The 23,028-nt window shown below is 45.4% G+C and overlaps 1 protein-coding gene across 1 annotated transcript in view; it reads left to right on the forward strand.

Moving 5' to 3' along the window:
• The first annotated feature begins 483 nt into the window (after positions 1 to 483).
• Positions 484 to 23,028, forward strand: part of LOC109923832 (protein lifeguard 1-like) — a 49,684-nt gene continuing 27,139 nt past the window's right edge. Inside the window, exon 1 of the mRNA XM_048598532.1 lies at positions 484 to 587. The gene's annotated coding sequence lies outside the window, so the exon portion shown is untranslated. The remainder of the gene's footprint in view (positions 588 to 23,028) is intronic.

Here is a 23,028-nt window from a genome sequence, read left to right on the forward strand (position 1 = left end):
TTCAACAGGAGGTTTTAAAAGAGAGCTGGACATATATTTGAAAGGGATGAAGTTAGGGGGATATGGAGATAGGGCTGGAGAGTGGGACTAGCTGGGTTGCTGTTTCAGGAGCCAGTACAGACACGATGGGCTGAACGTCCTCCTTTTGCAATATCAAATGCTATGATTTCAAAAGAACAGAAGGATTGGGATCAATCGGACTGCTCGACCAAAGAGCTAGGACAGGCTGTACGGGCCGAATGCCCTCCCCCACCCCCGGCGGTTGTCTCCAGCTGTTGCTGATTGGGAACAAAAACAGAAGTTGCTGGAAAAGCTCCGCAGGTCTGGCAGCAGAACTTGCGATTTTCTTTTTTCCCCCTTTCACAGATTGACAGCATCACGCAGCTCTTGTTCGGTTTGAGAGTTGGGTTCGAGCGCCGTGTCCCCAAACTCCGGCAGGGGGCGTGCGCTGGCCGCTCTCCCCACCCCCACCACCCCCCCCCCTCACCCCCACCCACCCAGACAGACAGAGAGACAGAGACCCACCCAGACAGAGAGACAGGGAAAACCGAGAGCCTCCAGCCCAGACGCAGGCAGCAGCGATCCCGGTAAGTCTCAAACTTCCCCAACTCGGGCTGAAGTTTAGGGAAAGTTTTTCTTTGCTGTTCTGGGCAGGGGGATATGGGGGTTCTTCTCAAACCAGGACAGATCCTCAAGGGACTTCATTTGTTTTTTAAAAAAAGAAACAATTGTTAATCGCAAAGGGAGTGAGGCTGCCCGACTGAAAGGTTCAGGAGAACGGGAATCAAGATTCGGCTGACACTTTCGATCCTTCGGAAGAACAAATTGTGGCGAGGAGCAGCTCCCTTCAGGCTAAGCCGCGGCTGCTTTTGGCCTCTCGGGGTTTCTCAACCGGGACACCCTCCTTCCAGCCCTGCCCGACTCTCCCCACCCTCCCCATTTCCTCAATACTACTCTCCCCTTCCACACTATCTCACCCATTCCCTGGCCTCTCTACCCCGCCGACTCCAACCCCTCCTCCCCCTCTCTCTACCCCTTTGCCTATCCAATCTACCCACTGTGCTGTCTACAGTCACTGTCTCAATAGGACGTTGCTGGGAATGGAAGGTTTGATTTATTAAGAAAAAGGCTGTATAGGCTGGGACTGTTTTCACTGGAGCATAGGAGGCTCAGAGGTGACCTTTTGGATGTTGATAAAATCATGAGGGGTATAGATTGGGTTAATGGCAGGTGTCTTTTCCCAAGGGTGGGGGATTTTAAGACGAGGGGGCATATTTTTAAGGAGAGAAGAGAGAGATTTAAAAAAGACATGATGGGGCAAAGATTTTACACAGAGTGGTTCACATGTGGAGTGAGGAAGTGGTGGATGAGGATACAGTTAAAATATTGAAAAGACACTTGGATAAGTACATAAATAGGAAAGGTTTGGAGGGGTGTGGACCAGGAGCAGGCAGGTGGAGCTAACAAGACAACAAGGTGCAGGGCTGGATGAACACAGCAGGCCAAGCAGCATCATAGGAGCAGAGAGGTGACGTTTCGGGCCTAGACCCTTCATCAGAAAAGGGGGAGGGGAGGGGAAGGGGGTTTTGAAATAAATAGGGAGAGAGTGGGAGGCGGATAGAGGAGAGGAAACAAACAGGTTGAAGAGGCGGGGATGGAGCCAGTAAAGGTGAGTGTAGGTAGGGAGTTAGGAAGGGGATAGGTCAGTCCAGGGAGGACGGACAGGTCAAGGGGGCGGGATGAGGTTGGTCGGTAGGAGATGGAGGTGCGGCTTGAGGTGGGAGGAGGGGATAGGTGGAAGGAAGAACAGGTTAGGGAGGCAGGGACGAGCTGGACTGGTTTTGGGATGCGGTAGGGGGAGGGGAGATTTTGAAACTTGTGAAATCCACATTGATACCATTGGGCTGCAGGGTTCCCAAGCGGAATATGAGTTGCTGGTTCTGCAACCTTCGGGTGGTATCGTTGTGGCACTGCAGGAGGCCCAGGATAGACATGTCGTCTGCGGAATGGGAGGGGGAGTTGAAATGGTTCGCGACTGGGAGGTGCAGTTGTTTATTGCGAACCGAGCGTAGGTGTTCTGCAAAGCGGTCCCCGAGTCTCCGCTTGGTTTCCCTGATGTAGAGGAAGCCACACCGGGTACAGCGGATGCAGTATACCACATTGGCAGATGTGCAGGTGAACATCTGCTTGATGTGAAAAGTCTTCTTGGGGCCTGGGATGGGGGTGAGGGAGGAGGTATGGGGGCAGGTGTAGCACTTCCTGCGGTTGCAGGGAAAAGTGCCGGGTGTGGTGGAGCTGGAGGGGAGTGTGGAGCGGACAAGGGAGTCACGGAGAGAGTTGTCCCTCCGGAAAGCAGATAAGGGTGGGGAGGGAAAGATGTCTTTGGCGGTGGGGTCGGATTGCAGATGGCAGAAGTGTCGGAGGATGATGCGTTGGATCCGGAGGTTGGTGGGGTGGTACGTGAGGACGAGGGGGATTCTTTTTTGGTTCTTATTGCGTGGACGGGGTGTGAAGGATGAGGTGCGGGAGATGTGGGAGACACGGTTGAGGGCGTTCTCGACCACCGAGGAGGGGAAGTTACGGTCTGTGGAGCTAGTTTTGTTTGGGATTTTGTTTGACATGGACTGGTTGGACCAAAGTGTCTGTTTCTGTGCTGTATGACTCTATAACGATTAATATATGTCCACCCTCACCACAACTGTCTTTAGCCAGTCCTTTCCTGAGCAGCTTGGGATGACTATGCCTTCTGTTGAAATTGAGTTTCAGATTCTTGCTGGCCAGTCTTGGCAATATTTCAGTTTGAGCCACCTGAACTTTAAAGAAAGATAGATTTGCATTTTCTAAGGTTTTGGAGTAGATTTGTAGCTCGGGTTGTGGGTGTTGAGGTTGGTTGGCTCACCGAGCTGGTTTGTTGTTCCACAGACGTTTCGTTACCGTGCTTGGTAACATCCTCAGTGCAGCCTCTGATGAAGCGTCGGTGTGTTTTCCTGCCTGGTTTTTAAACTCTGGGGTCCGTTGCGATGGATTGCCTCACTTCCAGGTTTCCTCCATAGTGGAATGTATATGGGGTCGAGTTCGATGTGTTTATTAATAGCCTGCTTTGTGGAGTGCCGTGCTTCCAGGAATTCTCATGCTTGTCTCTGCCTAGCCTGTCCCAGGATCTTGGTGTTGTCCCAGTCGAAGTCGTGGTTCTCCTTGTCCGTGTGGATTGAGATGAGTGAGTATTGGTCATGTCTTTTTGTAGCCAGTTGGTGTTCATGTACTCTTGTTGTTAGTTTCCTTCCTGTTTGTCTGATGTTAGAAACCTTCAGGTTTTCTAAGTTCCCAGCTGTAACTTCTGTTATGATTGATTCTAATACCCTCCCCACACCAGACATCAAACTAACTGTCTGATAGATTCTGCTTTACTGTGGAGGTGAGCTCATTGTTAATCCTGAAAGTGAATTATCAACTTGAATTCTTACAGCCCTTTTCATCGCAATATAGACATCCCATATTCTTTACAGTTAATTATGTACTTTTGATGGGTAGTTCTGGTTGTAATTTAGGAAATGCAGAAGCTGGTTTGTGCAGAGCAAGATCCCACAATCAGCTTCGATTGAATAAAAAAACTGAAAGAACTGTGGATGCTGGAAATCAGAAATAGAAACAGAAATTGCTGGAAAAGCTTAGCACTTCTGACACCATCTGTGGAGAGAAATCAGAGTTGATGTTCCGGGTTCAAAACTTCTTCAGACCCTTCTTCAATTGAATGTTTGTAGAGGGACACACTTAGCTGGAAGAGTGGGAAGCTCCTTTGTCCAGAAAAAAGTACCAAATCTGTGATTTATCTTCATTTGGCAAGGAGATGAGAATTTTAAACCATGATCTTAATCAAGCTGGACAGACACAAGTCGCTAAATGGCCTCCCTCCAGTTCCTGGTCCTAAAGAGATGACAGTTATGGAACCTGTTTAAGGCTGACAGAGGCAGGTCCTGTTCCGACGAAACTGTGTGGTAACAGTGGAGGACATGGATGTCAGAAAATAAGGAGTTGAGGGCGTGAGTAGGGAGTGGTGAAATTTGTACAGTACCCAGATTAACATTCTTGGGGCCTGTTTAATTGAGAGTTTCTCTGTTCCTGCCAACACCGACTTGGCTGTGATGCCACTTACATTCAGGACAATTCCCAAATTAACATGGTGTCATACCCAACACTGGGATGGCCCAGAGTAGTTTGCAAACTCTTTTGGAAGATGGGCATTGTTGCCTGTCAATGTTTGACAGTGCGGCGCTCCCTCAGCGCTGACCCCCCGACAGTGCGGCGCTCCCTCAGCATTGACACTAGTAGCTGACGTTATTTTGTTAAATGTCTAGGTTAGGCCGCAGAGTCAGGATTTCTATATTTGCTCTTCCATCCACTCAAACAGAGCCAAAGTTGATGACTCATTGTGACTTAGTCATTCACTGGGCGTTAACTGTAATTCCAGTGTATATATCTTTTTGGTTGAGGAGTGTGTTTTCATGTGCATGCTGTTGTATAATCTGGTGCTAAAAAGACAATTGAAGGAAAACTGTTTTAGCTCCTGTGTTGCAGGCTGCTGCAAATGCTGTGGGTAAAAGGTACAAATCCCACCCGGGCAGCTGCTGAGATTAAACCCACTTCATAAAATGAGGAATTAAAAGGCAGTCTCAGTGACAGTCGCAATGAAACTGGCACCTAATCTTTATCTACTCTGGTTTATTAGACTGCAAGTTGGCAGCTTTGTGGTTGATTCTTAACTGCATCTGACCAAGCAAACCTCTCAATTCAAGGACAGTTTGGGGAAGGCAACAAATGCAGTGAACACACCCACGTCCCATGAGTGAATAAGAAACATATTGTTGAGCATTTTTTGGAAGTTGCACAATACGTTATAACATTTGTCATGTGTTCAGAGGATAGGAATTTATGAAAATGGCCAGTCAGATGATGGAACTCTAAACAAACTCCACTCCTGTTCTGATTCTCTGCACTCTGCAGATGGTCAGCAGGACATCTTCAGAGGCTATTGTGCCCATCCTCGTCTGCCAGTGCTTTGAATGATCTATGCAGTTCGTCCATTCCCCCAGACTTTGCCAACAGCCCTGTGAAATAGTTTTATTCCAGAGTATTTATTTGATTCCACTGTTGAAGGTTGCTTGTTGAATCTGCTCTAGTTGCTTGTTCAGATAACGTATTCCAGATCACAGCAGCTGCAGCCTTTAATCCCTTGACTTTGTGACTACCCACTGGTAGCAAGATATCTCTCCCACGACAGCCCAGCCTGTCCGATTTCCACAGCTTCAGGGATTTCCGAGATGCCATGCCATTCCCAAAATCTATTTCCCTGGAAACAAGGAACGATGTGAAATTTCTACCTTCTCAATTGACACACCATGTTTCAGCCGTGATCAAAGTGAATGCTGGAACAGGCTAGAAGGGCTGAATGGCCTACTCCAGCTCCTGTCTTGGATGTTGCTGTACTGCCCTCCTGCACAGGGTAGGGAGGGTGTGAGAGAGGGGATTAACTTCATTCTGTCTCCTCTTGGAACTGAACAAAGAACAAAGAAGACAGAAACAGGCCCTTCGGCCCATCAAGACTGCTCCGACACATGATGCTTTTCAAAGCAAAAATCTTTTTGTCTGTACGTGATCTATATCTGTCTTTTCCCTGCCTATTCCTGTATCTGTCAAGATGCCTCTTAAGCGCTGCTATTGTATCCCACTCCTCCACCATCTCTGGCAGTGCATTCCAGGCACTTTACCACCCTGTGTTTTAAAAAAAAAAAAAAAAACCTGCTTCTCACATCTCCTTTAAACTGAAATCTATGTCCATTAGTAATTGACATCTTTACCCTGTGAAAAAAAGTGGGGGGGAATTCAGTAATGGTGATGTCATTGAATTTTGAGACATCAGTGAAATTAGATTGTCATTTGTCGGAGATGGTCATTACCTGGCATCTGTGTGACATGAATGTTACTATTCACTTGTTAGCTCCAGCCTAGATATTGCCCAGTTCTTGTTCCATTTGGACAGGTACTGCATCAGTATCGGAGGAGTTGCGATTGGTGCTGAACATTGTGCAGTCATCAACAAATATCCACATGATAACAGGATGACCGTACTTCTTATATTACCCCTCTGGATTCTGTAGACTTGATCCAGCAATGACAGTTCCCTCATTGGACTAGAGGTGTGGTGTTGTTGGAAGTTGCTGTTCTCTGTCCCCCATTACACCATGACCATCCGTGTCTCTAATTCTTGGCCTGCCCTCATGTTGAGGATGATGCTTTCTTGTAGGTGGCTGGCTGGAAACAAAGCGTTGGTGCTGATTTGGAGTCACAGGTGCTTTGTGAACTCAGTCTTCACCTTGCAGCCTTCCTCCTGCAGTGACAGAATCAGCTCCAGTCTTTGTGGGGGTGGGGACTGAATATCCTTCTCTTTCCATCTTTCTCACGGTCCTCTCTCATGTGGCTCCTCTTGTACGATTTTGACCCCGTGCTGTATGAAATCATTACTTTGGTCTTTACCGTGCAACTGTTTCCCATATGTTAATGTTAACTTTTATAGACACTTTGAGATTGTCTTTGAAGTGTCTACATTTGTAAAATGAATATGTCCTGTTATAACGGCTCTCTAATTCTGAGAGCTCCCTGTAATTTCCTTGCTGATTAATCCCTTCTAGATTTTTGCCATTGATGGCCCAGAAGAAAGCACCCAGCAACATCACAGGACCTCTACTGTTTCTGCTTTAACCAGATAGACGCTGTTGCTGATCGCTGTAGGACACCCTGTCTCTGCAGCTTGATAAAGTCCTTCCTAATTAACACTGCTACCCCTCCTACTTTCTTTCTTTACTTTCCTAAATACACGGTTTCCAAGTCCTGCCCTTTCTGAGCCAGGTCTCTGCTATAGCTGCAAAACATTTCCACTTGGCTGTTTGGCATCTGCAGCTCACTAACCTCGCTTACAACTCCACACATTCTCACAGTAACCCAGTTACTCCAATATAGCCCTTCTCATATTCCCTCTTACTCAACCCTATCGAATACGTCACTACTTCCTATTCACGTGCCATCTCTCTCTCCCATTTCTCTCTGCCCCTTAGTATTTCTGACAAGTATTACCACTAGTTCCCACCCGATCCCTTCCCAGCAGCACGACTAAATCTTCCAGCAAGGATATTGTTCCTGGTTCTGTTTAACAGGAAACCAACTGACTTATACAGATCCCATCTCTTCCAGAGCTGAATCCCAGTAAAGTGCTTCCTCCTGCGTCATCTCAGCAGCAATATATTCATGTACTCTATCCTCTTCTTTCCACACTCAAGTGTTCTGGGATTATTCAGGAGACGACTATCTTTAAGACTGTGCAGGTGATTTTCTTTCCCGTAGCTCCCCTAATCTCTGCCTGGAGGACCTCATCCTGCTTTCTATCCATGTCATTGGTATCAATATGGACCATGTCCTCTGGCTCTTCACCCTCCCATACTCAATGAGTGCTGCAGACGCTCGATCACATCCTCCATCCAGTGAGCTACCTCCCATCACACCAGAGAGAGATCACCAAATGCAGCCAGAGGGAATGGGAATGATTGGATCATTGATCCAGAAGCTGTGAATTCAAATCTCACCAGTGCGGTGTGCGAATCCCAGTGTGGATTGAGAATCCAAGTGCAGGGTGTGGTGTTCCCAGTGCGTTGTGCGATTCCCAGTGTGGTGTCCGGTTCCCAGTGCGGATTGAGAATCCCAGTGCAGTGTGAATCCCGGTGTGCGGTTTCCAGTGCAGATTGAGAATCCCAGTGCAGTGTGAATCCCAGTGTGCGGTTCCCAGTGCAGATTGAGAATCTCAGTCCAGATTGAGACACCCAGTGCAGTGTGCGATTCCCAGTGTCGATTGAGAATCCCAGTGTGGCATGAGGAACTGCACACCCCAATGGGATTCTCAATCCACACTGGGATTCTAGATCCGCACTGGGAACTGCACACCGGGATTCACACTGCACTGGGATTCTCAATTCTTGCTGGGACTCTCAATTCTCGCTGGGACACCACATTGGGCTTCTCAATTTGCACTGGGAATCTCAGTGTGGTTTGAGATTCCCAATGCAGATTGTGAATTCCATTGCCGTGTAAGAGGCCCAGTTTTAAAGGGAAACCTGGAAAGGAATAATCTGAAAGTTGATGATGGTGAAGCTGCTTAATTGGTGTAAAAACATATCTGCTTCACGTGTGGCCTTTTGGTGTAGGGAACTGGCCATTGCGACTCACTCTGGACCTATATGTGACTCCAGCTACACTGATGATTCCTAGCTATTCTCTACATTGAAGCTATTTGTCACTCTGTTTGCTGAGCCTGTTCTGCTATTCGTGGCTGATCTGCAATTCAACCCCATACACCTGCCTCTGCCTTACAGGCAGACCAGACTCGGTGGGCTGAATGGCCTACTTCTGCTCCTGCACCTGTGATCTTATTCCTCTGTGGCTGTATTCAATAAGAAACCTCTCTAAAGCTGCAGCTCATTGCAACTTGCTAAGGGCATTAACGATCAACACTGTCAGTAATGCCCACATTCCAAGAATGCATTTTAAAAAACATTGAATAAGTAGTGTATTAGAGGGAGGATTTTGAACTTGGAGAGATATTTGAATATGTTGGGGACATGATGACTTTGACTCTGAAATTCTTGCCGTTGCTGTTGGTTGTTTAGTGTCAACATTTGAAGTGATACATTTGGAACTCTATCCAGAGTCAGTGTCATTTTGCAGGCACACCTGTGGTGTCAAGTATCTTGACATTAAAACCTTTAAATGATTCAACTACTCTTGAAGAACCAGTTTGCTTGCTGGAGAGGAGAATTTTCAGCATTTGGAGCTGAGCCAGTCGGTGGCTTGATTGCTTTTGGTTGGAGTGAACAAAGTTGGGGATTCACAGCAGGTCACAGTTGGAGAACCATCAAGATGTTGGAGATTCGAGGAGATTACTGACATAGGGAAGCTGTGGACGGATTTAATCACAAAGATTTTAAAATCAAAGCATTGCCACAGCCAGTGGAAGTCCAAGAAACATCAAATAATGAGCAGGAGTAGGAGTAGGCCATTCAGCCCTTCAGGCCTGCTCCGCCATTCAATATGATCATGGCTGATCATCTAATTTAGTGACTGGTTCCCGCTTTCTCTTCATGCCCTTTGATTCCTTTGGCACCAAGAGCTATATCAACTCTTTTTGAGAAAGATGAGCTGATGAGTGACCAGGACTTGGTGTGAGTTTGGAGAACTTCTCTACCTTGTGGTTGTTCCCTCACCTAGGTCAAGACTTATTAATTGATAGAGACTGATCACTGTGGTTCATCAGCAACTCCATGATTGCACCCTAGCCCCAGAGGACAGTAGGTTACAGAGAGGCTGCTGGGGGTGAGGTTAACCTGATGGTCACCACATCTCAGGTGAAGGTGAAATTGAGGTGGAGGTCCTTCATTGTACCCATAAGACAAGCAGGATGGTGGAAAGCCAACAGAATGGATTTGTCCGACAATCCTGTGATCAAACTGTAGAGCACTCCAGTCTGAGCCAGGGCCAATATAATTCGGTCCTTGTCACGTGAGCCTTCAAGGCTGATCGCCATTGAGTGAGGTCTCAGAAATAAATGAATGTGGGAGAGAGACTGTGGCTAAAGGAGGTGACAGAAATGTGACCTTAAAGACTGAAAGACAAGACCCAGGAATGAAACAGGGAGGCCTGACATTGATTTCCTTTAAATGTCAAGGATAGGGTACTGAGAAGCTTGTTAATGGAGGGCTGATGAGAGGACACTCCTGGTGGTAAGTGACCAATTCAGCCCTCAGTTCTGACAGAACATTGCAGACGAGATTCCAAAAAACATTCAGAAAGTAGTGGCCATGCCCTAAAGTCAGGGGCTTTGGAAGCAGAGGAGGCCATTTAGCTTATTGAGCCTGTTGTGCTATTCATTGCTGATGTGCACCCTCAATCTACTTTCACCTCATCATCCTCCAGTTAACAAAACAAATAATCAAACCCAGATCTCAAATGAGCAATTCACCCAATGCCTGATCAGTTTATCCAGCTGCAAATAGATTTCCTACCCTCCACTGTGCTTAATGTGACATCCTCCCGATTTCACTTCTGGAAACTCCAGCTGTAGTTTCTCACTCTGCAAATACTCACATTCCACCACGCTGCCCCTATCACCACCACTACCCCCACACCGAACCCCCATCCCTCCAGTCCCTGCCAGCCCCCCGCAATGTCTTAGATTCCCCAACCGACAGAAATAATATCTTGCAATGTGCCCTAAAATTCCAGTTGCATCACCCCTGAGTTTTCTGAATTTCATGATTATGGCTCTAGCTGATGCAATCCCTCTCTCCTTCTATCTCTCTGTCTGTCTATCTCTCTCTCTCTCTCTCAATCCTCAGGATCCAGGTATCCTTCTGGTGAAACTGGTATAGAATTGTACAGGACTGAAGAGGTCCTTTGGCCCATTTAGTCTGTACCACCAAAAAACACTCTTGCCCATAATAGACCCACATTCCTGCACTAGGCCTATGGCCTTGAATGTTATGACATCTTCAAGAGCTTGTCCAAGGCCGTGTTCTCTCCAAAGCCAATACCTTCTCCCTGAGGTGTGGTACACAGACTGACTCTGGGTGTGGCCTAACCAAGGCCTATGGAGGGACCTCTGGGTGAATTAATGTCGGTCAGATTGTCTCCTACAGCTATACGCTTGCAATCGAGTGAATCTTTGAGGTCAACGGCAGAGAAATTGGAGTGGAATTGGGAGTGAGTGGAATTGACATAGGACAGGCACAAGAGGAGACCATTGAGCGTTCTGAGAAAGGGTTACCAGACCTGAAACGTTAACTCTGTTTTCTCCTTCTCGGATGCTGCCAGACCTGCTGAGCTTTTCCAGCAACTTTGCTTTTGTTCCTGATTTACAGTATCCGCAGTTCTTTTGGTTTCCATTAAGCTGCTTGAGCCTGCTCTGCTCTGTTGTTTCATGAGATCATGGTTGATCTCTATTTTCACTTGATCCATCTGCCTTAGTAACCCATTACTAATCTTACACACCTAAATAAATCAGGGGAATCTCACTTCACACATTTCCAGCTTTTTATCCCCGAACCCTGATTAAACCCGACAGTTTTTTTGGGGGAAGCAGATTCCAGACTCCAACTCCCCTTTGAGTGGAGACTTACTTCTTCATGTCAATGATCAATGAACAGCCTGGCTCAGATTTTAGGATGATACACTCTTGTTCTCGATTTCCATGAGAGAAATGCTGCAGTTTTCATCTGTGTACTCTGTCAAATGTTTTAATCATCTTAAACAGTTTAAATAAGTCACCTTTTAAGCTTCTGAACTTGAGAGAAGTCCAGTCTGGTCTGTGTGACCTGGTCTTGTAATTTAACCCTTTCACCCCCAGGATTGTTCTAGCCAAATTGCTCCCCCTTCTAGCCACATTCCCTTGGATTTTTCTGGCCACTTTGAGGTCCGTGTGCAGCGGTGACCTTCAGAATGGGAAGTCAATGATTACTGTGCACAGACCCTCCGAGTAGCTGCGTGGTAGCTGCCTCCTACACCTTCCTGCACCCACAACCATTCCTCCATTGTACAGACCACATGTGGAATCGGGCAAGTTGGGCAGAAATCCATGGTTTCTAACCTGATAGTGGAGAGTTTGTTGGGGGTGGGCGAGCGATGGGGAGATGGTGGTGGACTGGTAATGTCACTCAACTGTAATCTAAAGGCCCAGTGTGATGCTCTGCACTGGGTTCAAATCCTACCACTGCAACTAGTGGTTTTAAACTGAATTATTAAAATATGGAATATAAAGGTAGTCTTAGTGATGGCATCCGCGAGAAGGTTGGGGAAGGAAATCTGCTGTTCTTACCTGGTCTGGCCTACATGTGACTCCAGGCCTCGGCAATGGGGTTGACTCTTAATTGCCCTCTGAAATGGCTGAGTAAGCCACTCAGTTGAAGGGCAGTTAGGGATGAGCAATAAATGCTGGCCTTACCAGTGATGCCCACGTCACACGAAAGAAAAAAATGGGAATGAAAAACAGCACAAGGGACGAAAAATTGTGGAGAGATACCTGACTGTGACGATGCACTGGAGGGAAGTTTGTAAGAAAGGAGAGATTTCAACTTTCACATACACCGGGAGAAGCTAAATAGCTTAGATTGTAAAAAAAGTAGTGTTCAGGGACAATTTTTTGGACAATATTTTAGAACCGAAAAGGTAACGGGCCTGAATTAATTAACAATATGAAGCCATGGGAACAGCTTACATGTTATGTAACAAATGTTGATGTTAGAATGTTTTGAATTAAGGGGAGGCAAACGAGATGAGAGAGAAACTGATCACAGTTAATTAAGCTGATGTGTGAATGAACGTATCCCGAGACAAACAGTGGGAAGTATTCAGAGATAGCAGGAACTGCAGATGCTGGAGAATCTGAGATAACAAGGTGTAGAGCTGGATGAACACAGCAGGCCAAGCAGCATCAGAGGAGCAGGAAGGCTGACGTTTCAGGCCTAGACCCTTCTTCAGAATTGGGAGAGGGGAGGGGGTTCTGAAATAAATAGGGAGAGGAGGGGAGGTGGATAGAAGATGGATAGAGGAGAGGATAGGTGGAGAGGAGACAGACTGGTCAAAGAGGCGGAGATGGAGCCAGTAAAGGTGAGTGTAGGTGGGGAGTTAGGGAGGGGATAGGTCAGTCCAGGGAGGACGAACAGATCAAGGGGGCGGGATGAGGTTAGTAGGTAGGAGATGGGGGTGGTTCTTGAGGTGGGAGGAGGGGATAGGTGGGAGGAAGGACAGGTTAGGGAGGCGGGGACGAGCTGGGCTGGTTTTGGGATGCAGTAGGGGGAGGGGAGATTTTGAAGCTTGTGAAGTCCACATTGATACCATTGGGCTGCAGGGTTCCCAAGCGGAATATGAGGTGCTGTACCTGCAACCTTCTGGTGGCATCGTTGTGGCACTGCAGGCGGCCCAGGATGGACATGTCGTCTGCAGAATGGGAGGGGGAGTTGAAATGGCTCGTGACTGGGAGGTGCAGTTGTTTAGTGCGAACCGAGCATAGGTGTTCTGCAAAGCAGTCCCTGAGCCTCCGCTTGGTTTCCCCGATGTAGAGGAGGCCACAACGGGAACAGCGGATGCAGTATACCACATTAGCAGATGTGCAGGTGAACATCTGCTTGATGTGGAAAGTCTTCTTGGGGTCTGGGATGGGGGTGAGGGGGGAGGTGTAGGGGCAGGTGTAGCACTTCCTGCAGTTGCAGGGAAAAGTGCCGGGTGTGGTGGGGCTGGAGGGGAGTGTGGAGCGGACAAGGGAGTCACGGAGAGAGTGGTCCCTCTGGAAAGCAGATAAGGGTGGGGAGGGAAAAGTGTCTTTGGTGGTGGGGTCGGATTATTTGGTGCAGAACAAGAAAAAGGTAAATGTCCCTAAAAGACAAGAGCTCCAGCTGTGTTGTTAAGCAACCTCGCTCAACAAGTGAGGGAACAGATGACAATAGGCTGAAAGAAAAGGCTTGGACAAACTCGAGGAAAAGTCAGGATCCCAGTGGACTGGGAGAGTTGTAATAAGTAGCGAAGAAACATGGGGTAAATGAAAGGCATAGAAAGGAATCTAAAGGAAATCTACAAGCATCAACAAAACAAACACCAAACATCTTTCTCAATCTTTGAAAGTCAAGAGAGTGGGAGGGTAAATGTGGGCGTTCAGGGTAAAGATATGACTCGATTGGGAAATAAACCGATAGCAGATTGTCACTGTGGAAGAAAAGAACAAAGTATCAGCAGAATAGGAAAGCGAGAGCAATGTTAAGGAGAACAATGGTATTAATAGTAAGTAAAAGAACAAAGTAGATAAAATGGAAGTTAAGATGAAAAACTGACCCGGAACAGGAAAGAGATGAGGTGAGGAAATTGCAGGTATGTCAGTCATCCATTTCCGAAACACTCTGAACATAGGCATTGTGCTTTTAGATTCTAAAATCTCAAATTTCACTCCGTTATTTCTGAAGCAAGAGGAGATCAGAGACTGATTCCTGGCCTGTCAGCTTGGCATCAATCATGGGGATGTTTTAATGATCTGGGTCTTAGTGTGTGGGGGACAGTTTAAAAGTTTGTGCATGATATGAAACTTGGAAGAATTGTGAAGTGTGAGCGAGACAGTGTGGAATTCCACCATCCTGTTGATGTCCTTTTGGAATTCCACACCCCCACCTCACACTTCACAATTCTTCCAAGTTTAATGCAGGGAAGTGTGAGGTGATGCACTTTGGTTAGAAGAATGTGGACAAACAATATAACATAAGGCATACAATGTAAAAGTGGTGCAGGAGCAGAGGGAACTGGGTGTTTTTGTGGACAGATCGTTGAAGGTAGCAGGACACGGGGAGGGAGCAGTTCATAAAGCATTAGGTATCCTTGTTACTAATAGAGGCAGAGAGTACAAGAGCAAGGAGTGATGCTGAACCTACAGAGGGCATTTGTTAGACCTCAGCTGGAGTATTGTGTACCGTTCTGGGAGCACTACATTATAGGAAGGACATGAATGTATTGGAAAGAGTGCAGAAGAAGTTTATGAGAATGTTCCAGGGATGAGGGCAGATTGCAGAGGTTGGGATTGTTCTGTTTGGAGAGAAGAAGACCAGAAGGAGTTCTGGCAGAAGATTTCAAAATCATGAGGAGCTGGAGAGAGCAGATAGGGCGAAATTGTTGCTGCTCATAAAATGAACAAGAACAAAAGGGTATAGATTTAAATTGATTTGCAATGTAGCAAATGTGAGGTAGAAACATTTTCTTTCAATGGCGATGGCCTAGTGGTATTATCACAAGATTGTTAATCCAGAGAGCCAGGTAATGTTCTGGGGACCCGGGTTCAAATCCCACCATGGCAGATGGAAAAAGAGTCTAATGATGACCATGAATCCATTGTCAATTGTCAGGAAAAACCTATCTGATTAACTGATGTCCTTTATGGAAATCTGCCATCCTCACCTGGTGTGGCCTACATGTGACTCCAAACCCACAGCAATGTGGTTGACTCTCAACTGCTCTCTGGATAATTAGGGATGGGCAATAAATGCTGCCTGGCCAGTGATGCCCTCATCCCATGAACAAATAAAGAAAAAACACGAGTAGTTAGGGAATGGAATGCACTGCCAGAAAGTGTGGAGGAAGCAGGTTCAGTTGAAGCATTGAATAAGGATTTGAATAATTATTTGAATGGAAACAATTAACATGGTTATAGGGAAAAGGCAGGAGTGTGGCAATATGTCATGATGCTCATTTGGAAGACAGTGCAGATATGATGGGCTGAATGATCTCCTGGGCCATAACACTTTTATGATGATGTGAAATGTTATTGGAATTGATGATCAGAATAAGATTGACAGAGATCCTGGCCTTGTCCCTGCAGAAACTGCATGGATTTGTTGGGGTTAGTCATGTCTGAGTAATTGAGTGAGAGTTTGAAAGGCAGTCACTATCAAGGTGGGCAGTGACATCTCCCTGGCTGTTGTAGGGCTGGATTTCCAGAGGGCACATGGTCAAGGCTGCAAACAGATTACTGGCAACATGGATACTCATGCAATTGCACGTAATCTTATGAAAAAGGTTAGTAATTGGAAGACAGGAGATGGAGATTTTATGTTCATCCATGAGATGGGCTGGTAAAGCCCTATGATTTTGATAGTGGCGGATTTAGTGATGGTGATGATATTGAATGTCAAAGAGTGATGGTTAGATTCTCATTTGGTGGAGATGATCATTGCCTGGCACTTATGTGGCATGAGTGTCATTAGTCACTTGTCAGGTCAAACCTGGATATTGTCGAGCTCTAGTAGACAGAGACTGTTTCAGTCTCTGAGGAATCGTGAATGGTGCTGAACATAATTCAATCGTCAGTGAACATCTCCACTTCCGACCTTAGGATGGAGGGAAGGTCATTGAAGCAGCTGAAGGAGGTTGGCTCTGGGACACTGCCATGAGGAACTCCTGCAGAGATGTCTTGGAGCCGAGATGACTGACCTTCAACAACCATTTAATTGAAGCGTATAAGCCCCTGAACAGCCTTGACAAGATGGGCATGGGAAGGATATTTCATCTCGTGGGTCAGCCCAGGTCTGGGGGCACTGTTTTAAAATTACAGCAGAGGTGAGGATTTTTTTTCTCAGAGGGTTGTTCAAGTTTGGAACTGTGTGCTTCAGGAGGTAGTGGAGGTGTGTTCGTTGAATAATTTGAGGTGGATTTGGATAGAATCTTGTTAGGGCAATCGTACATGATTGAGGGTAGATGGAAAGGCAGAAACAGATCAGCCTTGATCTTATTGAATAGTAGAGCAGGATTGAGGGGCCAAGTGGTCTCCTTTTGCTCCTATTTTACCTGTTTGTATGTTCAAATTTTCCTTTGTACTAGATTTGAGTCCAACAAGGAAGGAGCTTTCCCCCGATTCCCATTGACTCCCATTTTGCTGGGTGGGGGAGGGCCGAGAGACTGATGTCCAATTAGGAGCCTGAAACAAGTTGATATGGTTGTCCCGGACTTCCATAAAGCTTTTGTGGGTGGCACGGTGGCTCAGTGGTTAGCACTGCTGCCTCACAGCACCAGGGACCTGGGTTCATTTCCACCCTCAGGTGACTGTCTGTGTGCTGTTTGCACATTCTCCCCGTGTGTCTGTGTGGGTTTCCTCTGGGTACTCTGGCTTCCTCCCACAGTCCAAAGATGTGCAGGTTAGGGTGGACTGCCCATGCTAAATTGTCCCGTGGTGTCCAGGGATGTGCAGGCTAGGTGGGTTGGCCTTGGGAAATTCAGGGTTGCAGGGGTAGGATTATGGGTGGGAAGGTGGTGTGTGGGTCTGGGTGGGAGGACCTTTGGAGGGTTGGTGTGGACTTGATGGGCCAAATGGCCTGCTTCCACACTCAAAGGATTCTATGATTTTGACACTGTGCCATACAGCAGAATTGTAAGCAAAGTTGGAGGCCATGGAATAGAAACAACAGAAGCAGCATGAGTAGGAAGTTGGCTGGGAAACAGGGAACAGAGAGTATGGTTATTGGCCGTTTTTTTTTTGGATTGAAGAGAGGTATGTAGTGGTGTTCCCCTGGTGGCAATGTTTGGGCCACAGCTCAGGTTCCTGAGTCATATTCATGATTCGGATTTTGGTGAACAGGGCACAGATACAAAATTCGCACACAATGCAACATTTGGAAATACTGTAAAGCGTAAGGAAGATAGTATACAACTTCGGAAGAAAATAAAATTGAATGCAGAGAAGTGTGAAGTGAGTTGATTTGGCAGAAAGATTACGGAGGGAGTAGCAAAAATTAAAAAATACTTCTCTTAATTTTTAAAATATTTCAAGAGGGCTGCTTGAAACTCAGAAATGGGGGTGGGGAGGAGGGCTGAAGGGAAGTTAATATAGTTTCAAAATGAATTGACGTGAGGAGACTAAAGAAACAGTCAGAAAACCTACTACAGATAGAGCAAGGAATGGTAAAACTATAAGAAGTGTATTGATTAAAGCATAGAGAATAATAATAAACAGGTGAATAAGGCATCAGTGCTGAGGGGCAGGTAACAGAGTATGACTCAAATAAATATATATGAATGTGCGGAGAGTAAGGTATAATTTCAAATTCAAATTGGAGATGATGATATATTAACATTACTGAGACATGGCTGCAGGACAGTTGGAGTAGCAACCTAAATATACCAGATTGTTTAATTTGCCTCAGTATTTACAGAAAGGGAGGCTAGCTTACAGGAAGACTCGAGGAAATTAATCGTGGAACAGAAACAGAGACTGAAGAAAATTAATGTAAGTAAAATGTTGACAGATCACGAAAATGGCAGAGGGATTGTGAGTAGTCTTACTGACTAGAAACAAAATTCAATGATGAGCGACGATATAAGGTGGGAGAAGCATTCAGTAGAGACCGTATGGGTAGAAGTGAGGACAGTAAAGGATCTAAAACTGTGATTGCTGTTGTGCACAGACCCCTGGTAACAGCCCTGACATGCTAGCTTGTATAAAAGCAGAAATTGGACAACTAGCAAAACTGGAGGAGTACTCATGAGGGATTTTAACTTTAACATAGATTGGGAGAAACATACAAGGACCTGTAAGAAAGGTAGCAAGTTTCTGCAATGTGTCCGGCATAGTTTCCTGTAGCAATATGTCTGGGATGCAACAAGGGGACAAGCAATATTGGACTTGGTAATGAGTAATAAGTTGGACTGAATTAGTCACCTAATTGTGTATGAACATTTATCAAACAGTTATCATAACATGATCGATTTCAATGTAGCATTTGAAAACAAAAAGCGTGAATCAGCTACTGGAGTTTTTGGTTTAGATAAGGTGATTTTAACGAGATGAGACAGAAACTGTCCACAGTAACCTGGAAAAACCTGCTGTTGGGTAAAATAACTGAAGAACACTGGAAGATGTTGAAAGAAATATTTAACACAATACAAACCGTATTTATACCCTTTAGGGGGAAATGCCCACTTCGCACAAAACAAAACAGCCTTGGACAATTAAAGAGATCAGGGACAGCATAAAGCTAAAGGAAAGAGATTACAAAAATGCAAAAAAAAAGCACAGATCCAGCTGAAGGGGAAAGATACAAAAACCATCAATGGGCCACAGAGCAGCTTCTATGAGCTACCAGAAGGGATGATGAACGGAAGCTTGCCAGGGCCTTCAATCAATAAGAAGCATTTTTAAAGTTGCATAGAGGGAAGGTGGTGGTCAGAAGCAATGTTGGCCCACTAAAGACTGAAAGTGGGATATTGTCAATGATTATGGAGAAACGGCATGCATATTCAGTAAATATTTTGCCTCAGTATTTACGGAAAGGGAGGCTAGCTTACTGGAAGACCCGAGGAAATTAATAGTGGATCAGGAACAGGGACTGCAGAAAATTAATGTAGTAAAATGTTGATAATGTGGAAGTTAGTGGAATTAAAAAGTGACAAATCCGTGGAGCCTGATGGTTTCCACCCAAGGGTGTTCAAGGAAGGAGGGGAGCACATTGTGGATGCCCTAACTATAATCTTTCAAAGTTGCCTAGATATTGAATTGCCCTTGTGGATTAGAAAATTTCACGTCACTCCGCTTTTAAAGGAGGTGAAAGAGGAAAACCAGGGAATTACAAACCAGTTAGCCTAATCATCTGTGGTGGAGAAATTGTTGGTGTTTATAATCAAGGGTGGAGTAACTGAACACCTTGAAAATTTTTAGTTAATCAGGGAGAGCCAGCATGTATCAAGACAAACAGATCATGTCTGACAAACCTCATTGAATTTTTGAAGGGGTGATTAAGGTATTTGACAGGATAATGTCTATGAATGTGTTTATATGGTCTTACAGAAGGCATTTGATAAAGTCCTCCTTAAGAGACTATTAATTCAGGTAGAAGCCCATGGAATTGTGGCAAATAACTAACACAGCTGGGAAACTGGCTGAGTGGCAGGTGACAGAAAGTAGGGCTAATGGGTAGATACATAAATTGGCAGGAAGTGACCAGTGGTTTCCCACATGGATCGGTGTTAAAGCATCAATTATTCACAGGATTTAATAATGACTTGGATAAATGGCATACAAAGTCATATATCCAAATTTGCTGATGACACAAAGTTAGGCAGCATGACTGACAGTGCAGATATTAGCATAAAATTACAAAGGGATATTGATAGACTAAGTGAATGGGCAAAACTGTGGCATATGGAGTGTGAGGTTATCTATTTTGAACCAAAAAAGGATAGATCAGGATACTTTGTAGATAATATGAAGTTAAATACAGTGGATGTCCAAAGAGAGTTGGGGGTTCAGTTGTCAAGAACGGGTGCAGTAAATAATCAAGAAAGTTCATAGAATGTTGGCCTTTATATCTAGAGGACTGGAGTAATAAGGATGCAGACATTGAGTATGTTCCAGTGAGGAAAAAGAATGGAGAGTTTACAGGGAGTGGAGGGGAAGGAGCAGATTGCAAACAGCTTGGTTTTATTTGCGAACAGGGTGTAAGAGCCGCTAGCAAAGCTGATGGTTATTGCTCATCCCGCGTTTGATATGACTGAGGAGTTTGTTTGGCCACGCGAGAGAGGTGTGCTGTGGGACTGGAGTCAGCTGTAGGCCCGACCAGGTAAGGGTGGCAGGTTTCCTTCCCTAAAGGACATTAATGAACTAGAGGGCTTGTAACAATGATCCCAAGAAGTTCACATGGTCGCTTTAACTGGAACTTGCTTCCTAAATTTAAGAAAAATACTGAAATACTCAAACAGTTGTAGTGAGATTAGAATTCTGAATAAAAAACCAGAAGGACTGGGGATGCTATAAATTAGGAACAAAAACAGAAGTTGCTGGAAAAGCTCAGCAGGTCTGGCAGCATCTGTGAAGAAAAAATCAGAGCTAACGTTTCGGGTCCGGTGACCCTTCCTTAGAACTGGTTGTGTTGGATTGTTCATTTGGTATTGACACCAGGTTGTGGAAAGTCCATCAGGAGTCCAGAGAGATAGATATAGAGAGAGAGTGAGAAGCCCAGTAAGAGACCGGGAGGAGGACGAGATGCCTGATGGAATGGAACTGTATTCCCTGGAGGAGGTCATTCAAGCCCCTGTGCCTGTGCTGGTTATCCAATGAGTCCTGCTGTCCTGACTTTACCCCCAGTTACCTAGTATCTTTTCATTTTAAGTTCTTATCTGATTTTTATACCAGTGTTTGGCTAATTGAATCAAATGGCAAGCTCCTTCTGTTGTTCATGACAGGCAGAGAACAAACTACTCGACAAGCTCACACTTGCAAAACTCAAAACCAAACAGATTTGTGTCAGATTCTGTGATTGGGCAACACTTGTTGAATAACCATGAGTGGGTTAATCGCTGCAGAAACAAACAGATTAAGTGAAATCAATTGAGTTTGTAATGTGGCACACTAATGCTCACAGAAGCAATACATATTCATACACTGGGGCCTGTTCTCTGCGAAGAAAAGGAATCCGCTCAGTCCTTGCACCTTCTTTGAATTACCTGGGAGCTTGGGGAGCGGTAGTACCCTCTGTTCTGAGGAAGGCTCACCGGACCCGAAACGTTAACTCTGTTTTCTCCTCCACAGATGCTGCCAGACCTGCTGAGCTTTTCCAGCAACTTTGTTTTTGTACCCTTTTCCCTTCTCCATGGCGACACCTTGGTCAATCAAAGCTGACCTGTTGTCCGGTCCCTTTCTCCTGTATTATCAGTTATTTTGATTGTTTGAAATTTGGCATTCTTGTGTGTGTGTCCTGATGAGTGTAAGATGAAAAGCCTCAGTAACAAGCCTTTCTGTTCAGAAAGACCTCATTCTCTTTCACAAGTGAATCTGTTGCCCTTTTCAGGTTGCAAATTCTAGATCACAAAAACCTGCTGAAAAATATGTTTTCTGTTGTTATCCTGATTTATTTTGTTAAATACTTTGGTTTAAAGCAGTCCTTTCCCCATTTTAGTTCACAATCCAAAATACATTGTGACCCCAATTTACAAATGCCTGACTTATAAATGCTCACAATTCGATTCCATTCAGTGGTGTATCTGTGTTACTTTTCAAGATCTGACATATGAATGTTTCCTGGTGTTAATAGTTATTTTATATTGTCTTGCATTATGTTCCAACTTGCTTACAAATTGACCTCTGAATGAATTCTATACAGAACCTATTTGCTACCCAGGAACTGCTTGTAAAGAGAAATTAAAAATATGCGGTGTTTACAACTGGACTAGCCATATAAATATTGTTATTACAGAGCAGGTCAGAGACTGGGAATACTGCAGTGAGTAACTTGTCGTCCTTTAAGTGTCACTGGGTCAAAATCCTGGAATTCCCTCCCTAATGCCATTGTGGAACAACGCACAGCACATGGGCTGCAACGGTTCAAGAAGGCAGCTCACCCCCACCTTCTCAAGGGGCAACTAGGGACGGGCAATAAATGCTGGGCCCAGCTAGTGATGTCCACATCTCGTGAATGAATAAAAGAAGATGCTGGGTTTCTGTGAATGCCAGAGTGAACAGGAAGCAGCGGGGGCTCAGTGTTCCTGAAGTTTCAGAACATGATGTTGCATCCTCTTCGTTACCCTTGTCCAGCAAACAGAATGTGATTGTGGGAGAGTTTAAACAGGCTTTGTATGGAGTATAATGACTAGTATAAGCTGTCAGGCCGAATGGCCAGTTCTGTGCTCTGATTTCTCAGGAAGGTAGTGTATTTCCTCACTGCCTAATCCCTGCCTAATTGAGCTGTTTGTGATGGAGGGGGGTTTAGGAAGTGAGGGTCACTGCCTAATTGCCTGGCTCATTCTGAAAGGGAGCTGCTCCAATTAACATTCTCCCTTCACATTGGAGCCAGATGCTGCGATCGCCCCGCACCCCTGCTCCCATAAGACATAGGAGCAGAAATTAGGCCATTCAGCCCATCAAGTCTGCTCTGTCATTCAGTCATGGCTGACGTTTTTCAACACCATTCTCCTGCCTTCTCCCCATAACCCTTGATCCCCTTGACAATCAAGAACCTATCTATCTCATCTTAAATATACTCAATGACCTGGCCTCCACAGCCATTTGTGGCAGTGAATGCCATAGATTCACCACTCTCTGGCTGAAGAAGTTTCTACTTATCTCCGTTCTAAAAGGTCTTCCCTTTACTCTAAGGCTGTGCCCTCGGGTCCTAGTCTCTCCTACCAATGGAAGCATCTTCCCAACATCCACTCTATCCAGGCCACTCAGTATTCTGTAAGTTTTTCAATTAGATCACCTTCATCCTTCTAAACTCCATTGAGTATAGACCCAGAGTCCTCAAATGTTAAGCTTTTCATTCTTGGGACCATTCTCGTGAACCTCCTCTGAGCCCGCTCTAGGGCCAGTACATCCTTCCTGAGATATGGGGCCCAAAACTGCACACAAAATGTGGCCTGACCAGAGCCTTATAGAGCCTCGGTAGTACATCCCTGCTTTTATATTCAAGTTGTCTT

The sequence above is a fragment of the Rhincodon typus genome, chromosome 7, assembly GCF_021869965.1.
Source record: "Rhincodon typus isolate 14 chromosome 7, sRhiTyp1.1, whole genome shotgun sequence".
Lineage (NCBI taxonomy): Eukaryota > Metazoa > Chordata > Chondrichthyes > Orectolobiformes > Rhincodontidae > Rhincodon > Rhincodon typus.